This window comes from Symphalangus syndactylus, chromosome 22 (genome assembly GCF_028878055.3).
Source record: "Symphalangus syndactylus isolate Jambi chromosome 22, NHGRI_mSymSyn1-v2.1_pri, whole genome shotgun sequence".
Taxonomy (NCBI): domain Eukaryota; kingdom Metazoa; phylum Chordata; class Mammalia; order Primates; family Hylobatidae; genus Symphalangus; species Symphalangus syndactylus.
The window spans coordinates 13,565,184-13,577,496 of NC_072444.2; the positions used below are offsets into that span (position 1 = coordinate 13,565,184).

Here is a 12,313-nt window from a genome sequence, read left to right on the forward strand (position 1 = left end):
TGGGCAAACGGGCTGGTGGCTCAGAGGAAGTTGCTCCTCCTGACTTTGACCAGATGAGGCGGCTTTCCCAGCTCTAACATCTTTAGTTGCTTCCCACTTGCTTTTGTCACTGACTGCACAGTTTAAGATGTTTAATAAACTTGTCTCATTATCCATCTGGTGCTCACCACATGATACTTTTTCAAATCATTTGTTTATTTCTAGAAAAATAAAAATAACACTTTGACTATCAGATGTTGCACTAGCAAATCATTTTCATGTGTATCTTCCCTATATGCTACCTCATCTGATCTTTACAATTGCCCTTTGGTAGATATTTTACCCAAGAGGGAGTGGAAGATCGAGAAGGTTAAGTAGTTTGCCAGTGATTTGCAGGGCCTCTTTTTATCGTTTTAATATGGCTACTAGAAAATTCAGCTGGGCACAGTGGTTCACGCCTGTAATCCCAGCACTTTGGAAGGGCAAGGAGGGAGGATTGCTTAAGCCTAGGAGCTTGAGATCAGCCCTGGCAACACAGCGAGATCCCTGTCTCTACGAAAATAAAAATAGCTGGGCACAGTGGCACATGCCTGCAGTTCTAGTAATCAGGAGGCTAAGACAGGAGGATCATTTGAGCCCAGGAGTTCGAGGCTGCAGTGAGCTGTGATCATGCCACTGCACTCCAGCCTGGGTGACAGAGGGACACCCTGTCTCAAAAAAAAAAAAAAAAAAATTTAAATTCTATATATGGCTCTTGTTATATTTCTGTGGGACAGAATCAAGTTAAACTGTTCAATCAACAGAGACATCTGCTGGGCGCTGTGGTTCATGCCTGTAATCCCAGCACTTTGGGAGGCCAAGGCAGGTGGATCACCTGAGGTCAGGAGTTCAAGGGCAGCCTGGCCAACATGGCGAAACCCCGTCTCTACTAAAAGTACAAAAATTAGCTGAGTGTGGTGGCGCATGCTATTCTGGAGGCTGAGGCAGGGAGAATAGCTTGAACCTGGGAGGCGGAGGTTGCAGTCAGCTGAGATTGAGCCATTGCACTCCAGCCTAGGTGACAGAGCGAGACTCCATCTCAAAAAATAAATAAATAAATAAATAAATAAATAAATAAATAAATAAAATAGATCTATTTATATATTTACAAGGAAAAGTATCTACTATATACAGTGAATTATTTTTAAAGCCTCTGAATAATATGTATAGACAAGCTTCTCCCCTTACATTTCAATGTCTACAGTCACAGAAAAAAGAATGTCAACTCTTCCCTCCACCAACAGATGGCATTAGCTATAATGAATGGTCATTGTGAACTACATACAATCAACAATGTTGCTGTTCTTGTGTCCAAGTAATGTTTCACATATTATCAACCCCATAGTAGCCAAAGTAGAATAAAGCCAGGGAGAATTCCGAACATGCTAATAAGAGGCAAACAATTATATAAGAAACAAACATAGAAATAATATTTACTTCGTGGAGGAGATTGCCACAGTGGGAACAGATTTTTTTTTGTTTTAGAGATGGGGATCTCACTCTGTTACCCAGCCTGGAGTGCAGTGGCACAATCATGGCTCACTGCACCTTTGAACTCCCAGGCTCAAGCAATCCTCCCACCTCAGCCTCCTGAAGAAGCTAGGACTATAAGCGGGTACCATCACACCTGGCTAATTTTAATATTATTATTAATTTTGTAGAGACAGAGTCTCACTGTGTTGCCCAAGCTGGTCTTGAACTCCTGGCCTCAAATGATCCTCTGGCTTCAGCTTCCTAAAGCACTGGGATTATAGGCATGAGCTACTGTGCCCGGCCAGGAACAGTTTTAAAGGACAAAAAAGGCCGGGCACAGTAACTCACGCCTGTAATCCCAGTACTTTGGGAGGCCGAGGCATGGGGACTGCCTGAAGTCAAGAGTTTGAGACCAGTCTGGCCAACATGGTGAAACCCCATCTCTACTAAAAATGCAAAAAAAATTAGCTGGACCTGTTGGCATGCGACTGTAATCCCAGCTACTCGAGAGGCTGAGGCAGGGGAATTGCTTCAACCAGGGAGGCGGAGGTTGCAGTGAACCAAGATAGCACCACTGCCCTCCAGCCTGGGTGACAGAGCAAAACTCCGTCTCAAATAAATAAATAAATAAATAAATAAATGGACAAAAAGATAAAGCATGTAGCACAGGAAAAGAAAAAGGAAAACAGAATGATAAAATGGAAAAAAAAATCAGTTTATGGCTAAATAATCAGAATCAAAATGGACCTCTATCAGCTTATTTGATAGTACTTCCACTACTACTAGAAGTAAGTAGTGAGAAGAGTTAAAGTTTAGGCCTGAATTTAGATCAGCCCTCATGAATTCAAGGAGACAGAGGGAGATGAGCCCCAGTACCAAAAGCCCCCTTTCACCCCAGGTTACCCCAGGAACTGTGGCTGCTTCCCTTTGCCTGCCACTCCTCCGAGCACCTCCACTGCCTAAGGTTCCACCTCAACCTCTTAGAAAGAAGAGACCCTGAGATCAGGTAGTCTCGCTACACTGATCCCACAGCCTGGGGGTTGAAGAAGAAGGAAGAGTGACAGATGTTCCTGCTTGCTTCACCCTTGTGAGCTTTTGTATTGCCAACATCAGTCACACCACAAATACTTGATCCTGAAGAAAGTGAAGGTTTGTCCTAAAAGGACTCCAGCAAAAGGCAAGGCAGAACCAAACCAAACCAAACAGGTCCTGGTCAAACAGGCAGTTATCCAAATATATCCAAAAAATCTAAATATGTCAATACATTTAAAAAAACTAGCTGGGCCAGGCACAGTGGCTCACGCCTGTAATCCCAGCACTTTGGGAGGCCGAGGTGGGTGGATCACGAGGTCAGGAGATCAAGACCACGGTGAAACCCTGTCTCTACTAAAAATACAAAAAATTAGCCGGGCGCGGTGGCGGGCCCCTGTAGTCCCAGCTACTCCGGAGGCTGAGGCACGAGAATCGCGTGAACCCGGGAGGCGGAGCTTGCAATGAGCCAAGATCGTGCCACTGCACTCCAGCCTGGGCAACAGAGCGAGACTCCATCTCAAAAAAAAAAAAAAAAACTAGCTGGGCACGGTGGCTCACGCCTATAATCCCAGCACTTTGGGAGGCTGAGGCAGGCAAATCACAAGGTCAGGTGTTCGAGACCAGCCTGGCCAACATGGTGAAACCCCGTCTCTACTAAAAACAGAAAAAAATTAGCCAGGCGTAGTGGCGGGCACCTGTAATCTCAGCTACTCAGCAGGCTGAGGCAAGAGAATAGCTTGAACCTGGGATGCGGAGGTTGCAGTGAGCCAAGATCACTTCACTGCACTCCAGCCTGGGCAACAGAACGAGATTCCGTCTCAAAAAAAAAAAAAAACAAAAACAAAAAAACAAAAACACTTTCTTCCAGACTGTCTACCATCCCCACCACAGCCCTCTACCACAGCCCTCTACCCCAGGCACAACTACCTGCCTCCCAGACACAGGTTTAAGACAGCCTCAATCTGGCTAAGTGAATTGACTCACACCTATATAGTCCCAGCACTTTGGGAGGTCAAGGCAGGAGGATCACTTGAGCCCAGGAGTTCGAGACTAGCCTGGACAACATATAGAGACCTTATCTTTACAAATAAAAAAATAAAAAAGAAATGTTTTTTTTTTAATAGCGCGGTGGCTCACGCCTGTAATCCTAGCACTTTGGGAGGCAAAGGTGGGTAGATTGCTAGAGCTCAGGAGTTCAAGACCAGCCTGGACAATATGATGAAACCCTGTCTCTACTAAAAATACAAAAATGTAGCCAGACATGGTGGCACAAGCCTGTAGTCCCAGCTACTCAGGAGGCTGAGGTGTGAGAATCGCTTGTACCCAGGAGATGGAAGTGAGCCTAGATCGCGCCACTTCACTCCAGCCTGGGTAACAGCGAGACTCTGTCTCCAAAAAAAAAAAAAATAGCCAGGCATGGTGGTGCACACCTGTAATCCCAGCTACTCAGGAGGTTGAGGCAAAAAGGATTGCTTAAACCCAGGAGGTTGAGGCTGCTGTGAACCGTGTCTGTGCTGCTGCACTGTAGCCTGGGCAACAGAGTAAGACTCTGTCTCTAAAAAGAAAAAGAAAGAAAGAAAAGACAGCTTCAATCAGGGAGGAAGTAGAGGCAAAGAGAAGAAGGATGGCCTCATTTTTATTTTCTGTTGGTTCTGGAATCTGTTTCCCTCTGGCTTCCACAGTTTCTCTCCGGTTGACTTTAAGGAAAGGAGGTAGCAATCCAAACCAGTTCATCATCTAAAATGTGGGGGCTCACTGCTTCTTTTAAAATTAAGGTTGAAGTATAATTTACATACAGAAAAATGCACAGGTCTTGAGTGTACAGTTTGATGACTTTTGACAAACATATGCAACAGTGAAACCAATATCCCCAACAAGATTTAGGCCATTTTAATCAACCCAAACGTTTCCTCCATGCCACACACCAGTCAATCCCCTTCAGAGGCAACCATTGTTCTAATTTTCACAACCACAAATTAGTTTCTACCTGTCCTCGCACTTCATATGAAAGGAATCACTCAGTACTGCTCTCTTGTATCTTGCTTCTTTCACTCAATCTTTTTTTTTTTTTTTTTTACACAGGGTCTCACTCTAGTGCCCAGGCTGGAGTGCAGTGGCGCAATCTAGGCTCACTGCAACCTCCGCCTCCTGAGTTCAAGCAATTCTCCTGCCTCAGCCTCCCGAGTAGCTGGGATTACAGGTGCCCGCCACCATGCCCGGCTAATTTTTATATTTTTAGTAGAGACGAGGTTTCACCATGTTGGCCAGGCTGGTCTCGAACTCCTGACGTCAGGTGATCTGCCCTCCTCGGCTTCCCAAAGTGCTGGGATTATAGGTGTGAACCACTACACCCAGCCTAAATCCTAAAAGTATTTTAAAATCTAAAAATATGGGAGGCCAAGGCAGGTGGATCACTTGAGCCCATTAGTTCAAGACTAGCCTGGGCAACACAGTAAGACCTCATCTGTGCTAAAAAAAAAAAAAAAAAAAAAAATTTAACTTTTTAAAAAATGGCAAGTAACACTGGTGTCTGTAAAAAGAAGAAATTTAAAAATAAAAAAGTTTACTTTCAAAGAAAGGTTGGAGGTGGCTAAATAGATCTAGCTAAAGCCCTTGTGTCAGGTAAGTATCATTTGCTTCTGGGGAATCCCAATTCTTTTAGCATGTACCCCACTCCACTTATCTGGAAAAAAATCTGGAGCAACAATGCTTGACCTCAACCCAAAGTTATAGAAGGAAACATAATTGACTTCAAATAATATAGCAAACTTTAAGTCCACATATAAAAATTGACTGTTGTCCAGACACAGTGGCTCACACCTATAATCTCAGCACTTTGGGAGGCCGAGGTGGGAGGGTCACTTGAGTCTAGAAGTTTGAGACCAGCCTGGGCAACATAGCAAGACCCTATCTCAACAAAAAATTTTTTTAAATTAAGCGAGTATGGTGGTGGGAGCCTGCAGTTCCAGCTACTTGGGAGGCTGAAGTAGGTGTATTGCATGAGCCCAGGAGGTCAAAGCTACAGTGAGTCGTGATCATGCCACTGCACTTCAGCCTGGGCAACAAAGCAAAGACCCTGTTTCAAATTTTTTTTTTTTTTTTTTTTTTTTTTGAGACGGAGTCTCGCTCTGTCGCCCAGGCTGGAGTGCAGTGGCGCGATCTTGGCTCACTGCAAGCTCCGCCTCCCGGGTTCACACCATTCTCCTGCCTCAGCCTCCCAAGTAGCTGGGACTACAGGCGCCCACCAACATACCCAGCTAATTTTTTCTATTTTTTAGTAGAAACGGGGTTTCACCGTGTTAGCCAGGATGGTCTCCATCTCCTGACCTCATGATCCACCCGCCTCGGCCTCCCAAAGTGCTGGGATTACAGGCGTGAGCCTCTGCACCCGGCCTCAAAAAATTTATATAAATTTACTGTCACTCAAAATCTAAGTTTGAAATTCACTCTTGGTCACTAAAGGGGCAGGTGCAGAGTTTTTCTGTCCTGGGTCCTCAGCCTCGTGCCCCATTTCTAGCTCTCTTCCCCACCCCTCTGCCGCCCCACTCCTATTCCGGGATGGGACTGCTGCTGTGGAACATGCTTTCTCAATTTCCCAAAAGTCTGAGGTCATCCAGAGAGCCCCCTTACTTACTTAGCAAGTACAGGAGAAGCCTTGCAAATCATTTTTCATTTGCTAGAATTTTCTTTTCATCATTTTTTCTCCTCTCAAAAGGAAACTTTCCATCCTGCAGGAAGAACACAAAATAATTATCTCATTCAAGAGGTCAATGATAATGACTGTGATAAATGGTCCCAATAAAGAGATTCTTCGGTGAACAGGGATCTCCAAGCATTGCCACGATAGTACACAGAGAGTTGTATCTGTGGTTTACGTACACAAATAAGTTCTGATTGACAGAAGACTGTGGACTCAACAGCTGACATGTAAAAGAGTAGGATGAGGCAAGGCGCGGTGGCTCACGCCTATAATCCCAGCACTTTGGGAGGCCGAGGTGGGCAGATCACCTGAGGTCAGGAATTCAAGAGCAGCCTGACCAACATGGTGAAACCCCATCACTACTAAAAATACAAAATTAGCCAGGTGTGGTGGCGCATGTCTACAATCCCAGCTACTTGGGAGGCTGAGGCAGGAGAATCACTTGAACCTAGGAGGCTGAGGTTGCAGTGAGCTGAGATCACGCCATTGCACTCCAGCCTGGGCTACAAGGTGAAACTCCATCTCAAAAAAAGAAAAAAAAAAACAAGAGCAGGATGCCAAATGAGCAGGATGCCTCCTTTCTGGGTCTCCTGCCCGCCTTGTATGTCTGCAGGACTACTGGGGGAGGTGACTCCCATGCTCTCTGCCCACATCAATTTGCTTCAGGCTGTACACTTGGCTGTCTCTCTTGGACAAAAACCACCATGTGCCCCAGTTGTGGTCCCTAATATATCCTCAATGATGGCCAGACCACTCCTGCTCATAGGTCACCGCTCCACCCTGTCACCTTCACCTGATTGGATACCAGTTCTCCTCTGATTCACCCCTCACGCAGGCTGCAGCTTTGAGTTGCCTAGGAGGGCCATTGCTAACCCCTGAGCAACTGTCAAAGAAAAACAAGCCAGACACTAGTTAAAGCAATGAAAACAGATTATATGCAGTAATAAGGGGCAGTAGGGAAAAGAGCTGAGCTCTCTTCTGGTTTACCCAGAGGTGACAGCATTTTAAAGGGAGAATGGGAGTGGGAGTGGGAGTGGGAGTGGGAGGAGGCAAGCATGGACTAAAGGGAAAAATGATCAAGTGAAAATGCAGTCGGCCAGCTGTGTCTGCTAGCTGGTGATCAACAAGGTTGGGATTCTGTCCTCCCACAGAGACTGGGAGACAGAGGCCCTCGTGATAATCACATTTCAAAGGAATAGCTTTCAGGTCTTTGAGAAAGGTAAGTTGTAGGAGATACACACACATCTCAAAGGGACAGAGGAAGGAGTCTCAACAGGAAGCCCTTTTCATGAATGCTTTGCGAAAGGGAGGTCAGGGGTCTATGTTAGGTGCTGGCTGCAACAAACAGTTAATTCTTTTGACGGCCAGGAACTTAAAGAGGGGGCTGGATGGACCCAGAGATGCCACCTTAGGCTGCTAGAAGCCACGCTAGGGCTGGTCAAATCTCTTAGCAAAGGAGTTTGGAGTCATTAGGTGAAAAGAGTTCTTGAAGTTCTCCCTACCATCACACCAGACCCCAACCAGGGCCACTGACATTGCCCTTGCTATTTGCCTGCCTGCCAACAACCTCTGTTCTTGCCCATGAGCTGCCAACAGCCTCACCAATAATTGCTACTTACATATTTGACTCTGTAGCTCATAGTCTGCTGCTGGCAGAGGAAGGACTGAACTTCCTTCACAGCTTGGACTCCTGGTGCTACAGCTTCATCAGCTTTTATACCCAGATTAGTTTCCTTCCCCAGTGCAACCATGAGCCACCACCCGGAGCTCCCAGTTATAGCCACACCCCGTGCAAAGAGCCACTGCCTACATCCCACCCAAGGCCCCACCTCTGAGCCTAGCATGGTGTATTCCTTCTTCTCCATTGTCGCCTCTCTCTCTGGAACACAATTGCACCTACAGTGTGGTTCCATCCCCCACCAAACATGCCCAGGTAAATTTGAACCCCAAGTGAGGGCAAAGCTCACATTTTTCACCTGGTGCTCCTAGACCTGTGTAAATAAACAGTTCTAACCATGCAGCCGGAAGCTATTTTATACTGTTATCTAATGTGGGTTTTGTTCCTGAATCTTTCCGCCCATTTGGGAAGCAGGTAGGACATTTGAAGCTCATTCCCTCAGGAAGTGATGGGGGATACAGCAGAACAAAGAGTCCATTCTTAGCTTTTGAGTTTCAAATAGACCTTTGAAATTTATGCCAGAGAGCATATTTGCGGGGGGAAATAGGGGCAGGAGTTGAATTTTTAAATCCAAAGCCTGGGCTGGGCGCAGTGGCTCACACCTGTAATCCCAGAGCTTTGGGAAGCCAAGGAGAGGATCAATTAAATCCAGGAGTTTGAGACCAGCCCGGGCAATATAGCGAGACTCTGTTTCTACAAAAAATAAACAAAAATTCACCAGGCACTGTGGAGTTACCTACAGTCCTAGCTATTTAGGAGGCTGAAGTCGGAGGATCACTTGAGATGGACAGTTTGAGGCTGCATGAGCCGTGATCGCGCCACTGCACTCCAACCTGGGCGACACAGTGAGATCCTGACTCATAAAATAAAATAAAATCTGGCAGGGTCCAGTGGCTCATGCCTGTAATCTCAGCACTTTGGGAGGCCGAGGTGGGCGGATCACCTGAGGTCAGGAATTCCAGACCAGCCTGGCCAACGTGGTGAAACCCCATCTTTACTAAAAATACAAAAATTAGCCAGATGTGGTGATGCTCGCCTGAAATTCCAGCTACTTAGGAGGCTGAGGTGGGAGAATTGCTTGAACCCAGGAGGTGGAGGTTGCAGTAAGCCGAGACGGTGTCACTGGACTCCAGCCTGGGTGCCAGAGTGAGGATCCATCTCAACAAAAAATAAAATAAAATAAAATCTAAAGCCTGATAAAAGTTTATGTCTCAATAAATTCAGCGTGATGAAGTACAGCAATAGCAGCTTCAAGACTGAGAGGAGAGGGGCAAATTGGGGAGGAGGGAGAGGGCACTTAGGTGTGTCACTGAGAAGAGGCCCTGTTCCATGTCATGCTAGTTCCCTGGCCCATTCTCAAGGGTAAGAATGATGTCAGACCCCATCAAGTCTCACTGAGGATCCAAAAGCAGAGAAGACCAAAGGCAGATGTTCTGGGAGGCTCCTGCAGCTCAAGCTTTGGGCCCTTTACTTGCATCAGCCTCTTCCAAGGCCCTGGTCCTAATTTCATATTAATGATTTTTATTTTCTTTAGAGAAGACCCCTAGAACTGCTTCAGGATCTGCCCCTGAAGAGGCCCTGAGCCTCACTTTCTCAGAAAGAAGCCCAGGACACTAGCCTGTTGGACATAAGACCACAAAGAGCAAAAACACACCCTGGCTGAGGCCCCAGATCAACCAGCTCCCAGCCAAAGCCCCAGCTGACTGCAGTTGCAAGTGGTCTCGGACAAGACCAGGAGAAGAACCATCCATCCCACCTCAAATAGCTGACCCACAGAATCATAAATAAGACAGTGTTGTCATAAGCCACTAAATCCAAGAGTGTTTTGTTATACAGAAATAGATAACTGATGCAGTGAATTTGGACAAGTCATTAAAAAAAAAAAAAAGAATTTTTGGATGAGTCACTTTATTCACTCAAAATAATATTTACTGGGAAAAAGAAGTGAAGGGCGGCAGAATACGCCACCCCAAAATATGCTATTTTGGCTTAAGAATTAAAATTAGCCGGGCGTGGTGGCAGGCGCCTGTAGTCCCAGCTACTCGGGAGGCTGAGGCAGGAGAATGGCATGACCCCGGGAGGTGGAGCTTGCAGTGAGCCGAGATTGCGCCACTGCACTCCAGCCTGGGCAACAGAGCGAGACTCCGTCTCAAAAAAAAAAAAAAAAAAAAAAGAATTATTTTGAGTTAAAGGCATGAACACTGACATTTTTTCTTTCTGAAAGCAAATTCCCAGTGACAGTTGTTCTTGTAGGCCAGGTGCAGTGGCTCACACCTGTAACCCCAACACTTTGGGAGGCCAAGGCAGGAGGATTGTTTGAGTCCAGGAGTTCAAGACCAGCCTCGGCAACATGGTGAAACCCCATCTCTATTAAAAATACAAAAATTAGCCAGGCGTGGTGGCACATGCCTATCATCCCAGCCACAAGGGAGACTGAGACACAAGAATTGCTTGAACCCGAGAGGCAGAGGTTGCAGCGAGCCAAGATCGTACCACTGTACTCCAGCCTGGGCCACACAACAAGACTTCATCTCAAAAAAAAAAAAAAAAGCTGGACGCAGTGGCTCACACCTATAATCCCAGCACTTTGGGGTGCTGAGGCGGGCAGATCACTTGAGGTCAGGAGTTCGAGACCCGCCTGGCCATCATAGTGAAGCCCCATCTCTACTAAAAAAATACAAAAATGAGCTGGGCATGGTGGCGGGCACCTGTAATCCCAACAACTCAGGAGGCTGAGGAAGGAGAATCACCTGAACCTCGGAGGCAGAGGTTGCAGTGAGCTGCAATCACACCACTGAACTCCAGCCTGGATGACAAGAGCAAGGCTCCATCTCAAAAAAAAAAGAAAAATATCTTACGTTAGCAGGGCTCTCAAAGGCAAGCTCTGAATATAACAACTGGAATGGAAAAACTGAAAGAAGCTCTCCCAGTACCTAAGCAAAGCCATCCTAAAGCTGGGGGGCCCTGGAGTACCCTCCCCAGAAGTCTTTCTTACCCAGGATTCAGTGTACACAGATTGAAAGACTGAGGGAATGAGTAGGTTTCCTAACTCAGTTCTCCATGCCAAAGTTCATCCTCCTACGGGATGAGAGCAGGCTAGAACTATTTCAGGCCCAACGTCAACATCCTTGAGAAATTCTTATCTGGAAAGAGTGGGGAGGTCGCCATGGCAACCTGTCCCAGGCCCAGCCCTGGCAGAGCTCCAAGGCACACAAATAAAGCCATTGGAATGTGGTGCAGGGCTCAGGGCGGGATAACTAGAAAGTTGCCAAGTTTCCATTAAAAGCAACAATGTGAGGCCTCAGCCTCTGGAAGATGTCAGTAGGGAAGCTTGGGTCCCCACAGGGTCTACCCAAGGAAATATAACACATTCCTAAATAGCATATATGTGCGCACACACAGGATCGCACGCGCACAGCCTGCTTGGAGGACAGCGACACTGCTTCTTGAAAAAGAGGCTTGCTGAAAGGAGAGCACTGGCCTTAGAGCCAGACAGATTCCAGTACCCGCCCTGTCAATTCCTGGGAACCCTGGTCAGTTTCTGAACAAGTTATCCTCGTGGCCACCTCCCTTGCTTTCTCCATGTCTTTGCTCCAAGGTCATCTCGATGAGACATTTCCTGGTTACTTTATTTATTTATGTATTTATTTTATTTATTTATTTTTCTTGAGATGGAGTCTCGCTCTGTCGCCCAGGCTGGAGTGCGATGGCACAATCTCGGCTCACTGCAACCTCCACCTCCAAGGTCAAGCGATTCTCCCGCCTCAGCCTCCCAAGCAGCTGGGATTACAGGCATGTGCCACCACGCCCAGCTAATTTTGTATTTTTTTTTTTTTTTTTTGAGACAGAGTCTCGCTCTGTCCCCCAGGCTGGAGTATAGTGGCGCAATCTCGGCTCACTGCAAGCTCCGCCTCCCGGGTTCACGCCATTCTCCTGCCTCAGCCTCTTCAAGTAGCTGGGACTACAGGGGCCCGCCACCACGCCCGGCTAATTTTCTGCATTTTTTAGTAGAAACGGGGTTTCACCATGGTCTCGATCTCCTGACCTCGTGATCCGCCCGCCTCAGCCTCCCAAAGTGCTGGGATTACAAGCACGAGCCACCGCGCCAGGCTAATTTTGTATTTTTAGTAGAGGTGGAGTTTCACCATGTTGGCCAGGCTGATTTTGAACTCCTGACCTCAGGTGATCCACCCGCCTTGGCCTCCCAAAGTGCTGGGATTACAGGCATGAGCCACCTTGCCCAGCCGCCCTAGTCACTTTAAATCAAATTGCAGGCTGGGCACAGTGGCTCACGCCTGTAATCCCACCACTTTGGGAGGCCAAGGCGGGTGGATTGCTTGAGGTCAGGAGTTCAAGACCAGCCTGACCAAAAGGGTGAAACCCCGTCTCTACTAAAAGTACAAAAGTTAGCC

General features: G+C 46.9%; 1 long non-coding RNA gene across 4 annotated transcripts in view; it reads right to left on the reverse strand.

Annotated features, from left to right (window-relative positions):
• LOC129471876 (uncharacterized) overlaps window positions 1-12,313 on the reverse strand; it is a 90,990-nt gene that overhangs the window by 40,919 nt on the left and 37,758 nt on the right. For all 4 annotated transcript variants that reach the window (XR_008653782.2, XR_010118929.1, XR_008653783.2 and 1 more), the window contains exon 2: window positions 6,158-6,251. This is a non-coding gene — a long non-coding RNA (uncharacterized lncRNA). The remainder of the gene's footprint in view (window positions 1-6,157; window positions 6,252-12,313) is intronic.